This window comes from Hyla sarda, unplaced genomic scaffold (genome assembly GCF_029499605.1).
Source record: "Hyla sarda isolate aHylSar1 unplaced genomic scaffold, aHylSar1.hap1 scaffold_1787, whole genome shotgun sequence".
NCBI lineage: Eukaryota > Metazoa > Chordata > Amphibia > Anura > Hylidae > Hyla > Hyla sarda.
The window spans coordinates 61,297-69,433 of NW_026608432.1; the positions used below are offsets into that span (position 1 = coordinate 61,297).

Sequence of the window (8,137 nt, forward strand, 5' to 3'; positions counted from 1 at the left end):
AAAGGTGGTGCTGCTGCTGCTTCTGCTGCTTCTGCTTCTGCTTGTGTCTGGCCGCTGTTGGAGCGTCCAGGCACAGGACTTCTGCTGCTGCTGACTAAATGGCCTCCTTAATTGGATCATTTGAGTAGCCAGCACACCTGTGCAGGTAGGGCATGACATGATAGGCAGCTGCCTTGATAGCGGGTGGGTGCTGAATGTTCCTAATTGACAAAATAAGATTAATGCTTATGAAGAAATATAAAATCTCATCCCTTCCCCAATATCGCGCCACACCCTACCCCTTAATTCCCTGGTTGAACTTGATGGACATATGTCTTTTTTCGACCGTACTAACTATGTAACTATGTAACATAACATGGGGGGGGGGGGTCTCCTGGCTGTTCACACAGGTGTGTCATTGCTGTACATTGACCATGCATTGCTTCTGTGGTATTGCAAAGGCAAAGACAAATGCTTCCAGCCATCCATTGCACTAATGGATTGGTCATCAGCTGGCTGTCTATGTCCCGCATCAATATAGACCAAAGTACAGAGGGTTAGGCTATGCTATTGTGCACCTACCTGATGCATCAGAAGGTGCGAGGCCCTTGCTAAATTCTGTGCACAGACTTTGAGATCTATACTTTAGACTGTATCTAAACCTGCTCCAACATGGACTGACATTCTGGCCTACTTTCAGCCGATGCGACTTGTCTGTCGCTGAACAGTCGCTTTTTATGTATTCAGCACCTATGTATAATGTTGTAAAAATGCTCTAGAAGCTAAAGTCGCAGAAATGTCACACATATTTGGCCTGCAACTTTCTGTGCGACAAATTCAGACAGGAAAAATCAGTATAAATCCTTAGAAAATTATCCCCCAGTGTCTCCATCTGCTGGCGGTATTGAATAAGCATTGCTGCACTGATGGGGTATGCATTAGACGAAAAAAAAGAAGAAAAAGAAGAATAATACGCCCAGAAAAGAGGCGAAAAGGAGAAAAACGTAAAAAAACTGTGAAAAAAAAGTAAGAGGAAGAGAAGGGAAAAAAAGGTGGAAATGGGTTTAAAAGTGATTTCGGCAGAGAAATATATATATATATATATATATATATATATATATATATATATATATATATATATATATACGCGCACACACACACATATATATAAACGTATTCTCCGTTGAGATATTGCAGCCGCTGCTGTGTCCAGGCCCAGGAGCCTTAGCACTGTGCTGTGATGTCACTCAATACCACTGACATCACTAGGTGTAAACAACATCTCTCCTTTGCTGTGTATGTGACTATGGAGCTGTTTGGTGATGTCGTCTATTATGGCCTTCATAGAAGCAACAGGAGATTGTTTGCATCCATCTAGAACCCTCAGAACTACAGTGCTATGATGTCACTCACTTCCACAGGCCTTGCAGAGTGTAAACAACAACAACCCAGCTTTGTTGTGTATGTAACCATAGGGATTTGTGATGTCACCTAGAACCTTCACAGCAGCGACAGCTTTATGAGGAGCATCAGCACTGCTCTGCCTGAGCAGAACCATCACCGCCATAGGTTGTCAATAACCCGGGTTTAACCCACACAGGTAAGTCCAATGGGGTGCAGGCATGTCCTCTATGCTTACAGCTTCCCGTGGGTGTTGGTTTGATACCGTTTGGGGACAGCAAGGAGGCATCTGCAGGCAACAAAGGTAGGTGTGTGCTTGTGTGTGTGTTTCCTATGCAGATCCTAAGCCCAGTGTCACATGCAAGTAGGAGGAGTAAGAAGGGTTCCTGGCAAATCCGGGTTATGGATTGCATTTAAAAAGCCCCGTGGGAGTGCAATGGGCCCTGTCTTGCTGCTTAGCAATAATGGTATGGGTTTAGGTTCTGCTGTGTGTACTGGTGGTTGACTGCCCCCCAGCCCAGAGTGTGCATGGAAAATTGTCTGGCAGCCTCCCTGACAGCAAGCAGTGATAGTGCCCATGAAGGGCACCTTGTTGGGCCCGCCCCTTTCACGGTTATCGCTTCTCGGCCTTTTGGCTAAGATCAAGTGTAGTATCTGTTTCTTATCAGTTTAATATCTGATACGTCCCCTATCTGGGGACCATATATTAAATGGATTTTTGAGAACGGGGGCCGATTTCGAAGCTTGCTTCCGTCGCCCTATGCATTGACCCGATATGGCAGTATCTTCGGGTACAGTGCACCACCCCCTTACAGGGTTAAAAAGAAAGATTCCTACTTTCATTGCTACCTGCTTGCTGGCTAGCCAGCTAGCCAGCCCTGTGGGCCTTGCTGCTGCTGCAGCCAAAAAACAAAAGGTGGTGCTGCTGCTGCTTCTGCTGCTTCTGCTTCTGCTTGTGTCTGGCCGCTGTTGGAGCGTCCAGGCACAGGACTTCTGCTGCTGCTGACTAATGGCCTCCTTAATTGGATCATTTGAGTAGCCAGCACACCTGTGCAGGTAGGGCATGACATGATAGGCAGCTGCCTTGATAGCGGGTGGGTGCTGAATGTTCCTAATTGACAAAATAAGATTAATGCTTATGAAGAAATATAAAATCTCATCCCTTCCCCAATATCGCGCCACACCCCTACCCCTTAATTCCTGGTTGAACTTGATGGACATATGTCTTTTTTCGACCGTACTAACTATGTAACTATGTAACATAACATGGGGGGGGGGGGTCTCCTGGCTGTTCACACAGGTGTGTCATTGCTGTACATTGACCATGCATTGCTTCTGTGGTATTGCAAAGGCAAAGACAAATGCTTCCAGCCATCCATTGCACTAATGGATTGGTCATCAGCTGGCTGTCTATGTCCCGCATCAATATAGACCAAAGTACAGAGGGTTAGGCTATGCTATTGTGCACCTACCTGATGCATCAGAAGGTGCCGAGGCCCTTGCTAAATTCTGTGCACAGACTTTGAGATCTATACTTTAGACTGTATCTAAACCTGCTCCAACATGGACTGACATTCTGGCCTACTTTCAGCCGATGCGACTTGGTCTGTCGCTGAACAGTCGCTTTTTATGTATTCAGCACCTATGTATAATGTTGTAAAAATGCTCTAGAAGCTAAAGTCGCAGAAATGTCACACATATTTGGCCTGCAACTTTCTGTGCGACAAATTCAGACAGGAAAAATCAGTATAAATCCTTAGAAAATTATCCCCCAGTGTCTCCATCTGCTGGCGGTATTGAATAAGCATTGCTGCACTGATGGGGTATGCATTAGACGAAAAAAAAGAAGAAAAAGAAGAATAATACGCCCAGAAAAGAGGCGAAAAGGAGAAAACGTAAAAAAACGTGAAAAAAAAGTAGTGAAGAGAAGGGAAAAAAGGTGGAAATGGGTTTAAAAGTGATTTCGGCAGAGAAATATATATATATATATATATATATATATATATATATTATATATATATATATACGCGCACACACACACATATATATAAACGTATTCTCCGTTGAGATATTGCAGCCGCTGCTGTGTCCAGGCCCAGGAGCCTTAGCACTGTGCTGTGATGTCACTCAATACCACTGACATCACTAGGTGTAAACAACATCTCTCCTTTGCTGTGTATGTGACTATGGAGCTGTTTGGTGATGTCGTCTATTATGGCCTTCATAGAAGCAACAGGAGATTGTTGCATCCATCTAGAACCCTCAGAACTACAGTGCTATGATGTCACTCACTTCCACAGGCCTTGCAGAGTGTAAACAACAACAACCCAGCTTTGTTGTGTATGTAACCATAGGGATTTGTGATGTCACCTAGAACCTTCACAGCAGCGACAGCTTTATGAGGAGCATCAGCACTGCTCTGCCTGAGCAGAACCATCACCGCCATAGGTTGTCAAATAACCCGGGTTAACCCACACAGGTAAGTCCAATGGGGTGCAGGCATGTCCTCTATGCTTACAGCTTCCGTGGGTGTTGGTTTGATACCGTTTGGGGACAGCCAAGGAGGCATCTGCAGGCAACAAAGGTAGGTGTGTGCTTGTGTGTGTGTTTCCTATGCAGATCCTAAGCCCAGTGTCACATGCAAGTAGGAGGAGTAAGAAGGGTTCCTGGCAAATCCGGGTTATGGATTGCATTTAAAAAGGCCCCGTGGGAGTGCAATGGGCCCCTGTCTTGCTGCTTAGCAATAATGGTATGGGTTTAGGTTCTGCTGTGTGTACTGGTGGTTGACTGCCCCCCAGCCCAGAGTGTGCATGGAAAATTGTCTGGCAGCCTCCCTGACAGCAAGCAGTGATAGTGCCCATGAAGGGCACCTTGTTGGGCCCGCCCCTTTCACGGTTATCGCTTCTCGGCCTTTTGGCTAAGATCAAGTGTAGTATCTGTTCTTATCAGTTTAATATCTGATACGTCCCCTATCTGGGGACCATATATTAAATGGATTTTTGAGAACGGGGGCCGATTTCGAAGCTTGCTTCCGTCGCCCTATGCATTGACCCGATATGGCAGTATCTTCGGGTACAGTGCACCACCCCCTTACAGGGTTAAAAAGAAAGATTCCTACTTTCATTGCTACCTGCTTGCTGGCTAGCCAGCTAGCCAGCCCTGTGGGCCTTGCTGCTGCTGCAGCCAAAAACAAAAGGTGGTGCTGCTGCTGCTTCTGCTGCTTCTGCTTCTGCTTGTGTCTGGCCGCTGTTGGAGCGTCCAGGCACAGGACTTCTGCTGCTGCTGACTAAATGGCCTCCTTAATTGGATCATTGAGTAGCCAGCACACCTGTGCAGGTAGGGCATGACATGATAGGCAGCTGCCTTGATAGCGGGTGGGTGCTGAATGTTCCTAATTGACAAAATAAGATTAATGCTTATGAAGAAATATAAAATCTCATCCCTTCCCCAATATCGCGCCACACCCCTACCCCTTAATTCCCTGGTTGAACTTGATGGACATATGTCTTTTTTCGACCGTACTAACTATGTAACTATGTAACATAACATGGGGGGGGGGTCTCCTGGCTGTTCACACAGGTGTGTCATTGCTGTACATTGACCATGCATTGCTTCTGTGGTATTGCAAAGGCAAAGACAAATGCTTCCAGCCATCCATTGCACTAATGGATTGGTCATCAGCTGGCTGTCTATGTCCCGCATCAATATAGACCAAAGTACAGAGGGTTAGGCTATGCTATTGTGCACCTACCTGATGCATCAGAAGGTGCGAGGCCCTTGCTAAATTCTGTGCACAGACTTTGAGATCTATACTTTAGACTGTATCTAAACCTGCTCCAACATGGACTGACATTCTGGCCTACTTTCAGCCGATGCGACTTGTCTGTCGCTGAACAGTCGCTTTTTATGTATTCAGCACCTATGTATAATGTTGTAAAAATGCTCTAGAAGCTAAAGTCGCAGAAATGTCACACATATTTGGCCTGCAACTTTCTGTGCGACAAATTCAGACAGGAAAAATCAGTATAAATCCTTAGAAAATTATCCCCAGTGTCTCCATCTGCTGGCGGTATTGAATAAGCATTGCTGCACTGATGGGGTATGCATTAGACGAAAAAAAAGAAGAAAAAGAAGAATAATACGCCCAGAAAAGAGGCGAAAAGGAGAAAAACGTAAAAAAACGTGAAAAAAAAGTAAGAGGAAGAGAAGGGAAAAAAAAGGTGGAAATGGGTTTAAAAGTGATTTCGGCGGAGAAAATATATATATATATATATATATATATATATATATATATATATATATATACACGCGCACACACACACATATATATAAACGTATTCTCCGTTGAGATATTGCAGCCGCTGCTGTGTCCAGGCCCAGGAGCCTTAGCACTGTGCTGTGATGTCACTCAATACCACTGACATCACTAGGTGTAAACAACATCTCTCCTTTGCTGTGTATGTGACTATGGAGCTGTTTGGTGATGTCGTCTATTATGGCCTTCATAGAAGCAACAGGAGATTGTTGCATCCATCTAGAACCCTCAGAACTACAGTGCTATGATGTCACTCACTTCCACAGGCCTTGCAGAGTGTAAACAACAACAACCCAGCTTTGTTGTGTATGTAACCATAGGGATTTGTGATGTCACCTAGAACCTTCACAGCAGCGACAGCTTTATGAGGAGCATCAGCACTGCTCTGCCTGAGCAGAACCATCACCGCCATAGGTTGTCAAATAACCCGGGTTTAACCCACACAGGTAAGTCCAATGGGGTGCAGGCATGTCCTCTATGCTTACAGCTTCCCGTGGGTGTTGGTTTGATACCGTTTGGGACAGCCAAGGAGGCATCTGCAGGCAACAAAGTAGGTGTGTGCTTGTGTGTGTGGTTTCCTATGCAGATCCTAAGCCCAGTGTCACATGCAAGTAGGAGGAGTAAGAAGGGTTCCTGGCAAATCCGGGTTATGGATTGCATTTAAAAAGGCCCCGTGGGAGTGCAATGGGCCCCTGTCTTGCTGCTTAGCAATAATGGTATGGGTTTAGGTTCTGCTGTGTGTACTGGTGGTTGACTGCCCCCCAGCCCAGAGTGTGCATGGAAAATTGTCTGGCAGCCTCCCTGACAGCAAGCAGTGATAGTGCCCATGAAGGGCACCTTGTTGGGCCCGCCCCTTTCACGGTTATCGCTTCTCGGCCTTTTGGCTAAGATCAAGTGTAGTATCTGTTCTTATCAGTTTAATATCTGATACGTCCCCTATCTGGGGACCATATATTAAATGGATTTTTGAGAACGGGGGCCGATTTCGAAGCTTGCTTCTGTCGCCCTATGCATTGACCCGATATGGCAGTATCTTCGGGTACAGTGCACCACCCCCTTACAGGGTTAAAAAGAAGATTCCTACTTTCATTGCTACCTGCTTGCTGGCTAGCCAGCTAGCCAGCCCTGTGGGCCTTGCTGCTGCTGCAGCCAAAAAACAAAAGGTGGTGCTGCTGCTGCTTCTGCTGCTTCTGCTTCTGCTTGTGTCTGGCCGCTGTTGGAGCGTCCAGGCACAGGACTTCTGCTGCTGCTGACTAAATGGCCTCCTTAATTGGATCATTGAGTAGCCAGCACACCTGTGCAGGTAGGGCATGACATGATAGGCAGCTGCCTTGATAGCGGGTGGGTGCTGAATGTTCCTAATTGACAAAATAAGATTAATGCTTATGAAGAAATATAAAATCTCATCCCTTCCTTAATATCGCGCCACACCCCTACCCCTTAATTCCCTGGTTGAACTTGATGGACATATGTCTTTTTTCGACCGTACTAACTATGTCACTATGTAACATAACATGGGGGGGGGGGGTCTCCTGGCTGTTCACACAGGTGTGTCATTGCTGTACATTGACCATGCATTGCTTCTGTGGTATTGCAAAGGCAAAGACAAATGCTTCCAGCCATCCATTGCACTAATGGATTGGTCATCAGCTGGCTGTCTATGTCCCGCATCAATATAGACCAAAGTACAGAGGGTTAGGCTATGCTATTGTGCACATACCTGATGCATCAGAAGGTGCGAGGCCCTTGCTAAATTCTGTGCACAGACTTTGAGATCTATACTTTAGACTGTATCTAAACCTGCTCCAACATGGACTGACATTCTGGCCTACTTTCAGCCGATGCGACTTGTCTGTCGCTGAACAGTCGCTTTTTATGTATTCAGCACCTATGTATAATGTTGTAAAAATGCTCTAGAAGCTAAAGTCGCAGAAATGTCACACATATTTGGCCTGCAACTTTCTGTGCGACAATTCAGACAGGAAAAATCAGTATAAATCCTTAGAAAATTATCCCCCAGTGTCTCCATCTGCTGGCGGTATTGAATAAGCATTGCTGCACTGATGGGGTATGCATTAGACGAAAAAAAGAAGAAAAAGAAGAATAATACGCCCAGAAAAGAGGCGAAAAGGAGAAAAACGTAAAAAAACGTGAAAAAAAGTAAGAGGAAGAGAAGGGAAAAAAAGGTGGAAATAGGTTTAAAAGTGATTTCGGCGGAGAAATATATATATATATATATATATATATATATATATATATATATACGCGCACACACACACATATATATAAACGTATTCTCCGTTGAGATATTGCAGCCGCTGCTGTGTCCAGGCCCAGGAGCCTTAGCACTGTGCTGTGATGTCCACTCAATACCACTGACATCACTAGGTGTAAACAACATCTCTCCTTTGCTGTGTATGTGACTATGGAGCTGTGTGACCC

At 45.3% G+C, this 8,137-nt stretch overlaps 3 non-coding genes across 3 annotated transcripts; all 3 read left to right on the forward strand.

Moving 5' to 3' along the window:
- Positions 1-1,995: 1,995 nt before the first annotated feature.
- On the forward strand, positions 1,996-2,187 carry LOC130313886 (U2 spliceosomal RNA). The gene has a single exon (XR_008861729.1). It is a non-coding gene; the product is annotated as a U2 spliceosomal RNA (small nuclear RNA).
- Positions 2,188-4,277: 2,090 nt separating this feature from the next.
- On the forward strand, positions 4,278-4,468 carry LOC130313879 (U2 spliceosomal RNA). The gene has a single exon (XR_008861723.1). It is a non-coding gene; the product is annotated as a U2 spliceosomal RNA (small nuclear RNA).
- A 2,091-nt stretch (positions 4,469-6,559) lies between these two features.
- Positions 6,560-6,750, forward strand: LOC130313870 (U2 spliceosomal RNA). Its single transcript, XR_008861714.1, has one exon. It is a non-coding gene; the product is annotated as a U2 spliceosomal RNA (small nuclear RNA).
- The last annotated feature ends 1,387 nt before the right edge of the window (positions 6,751-8,137 follow it).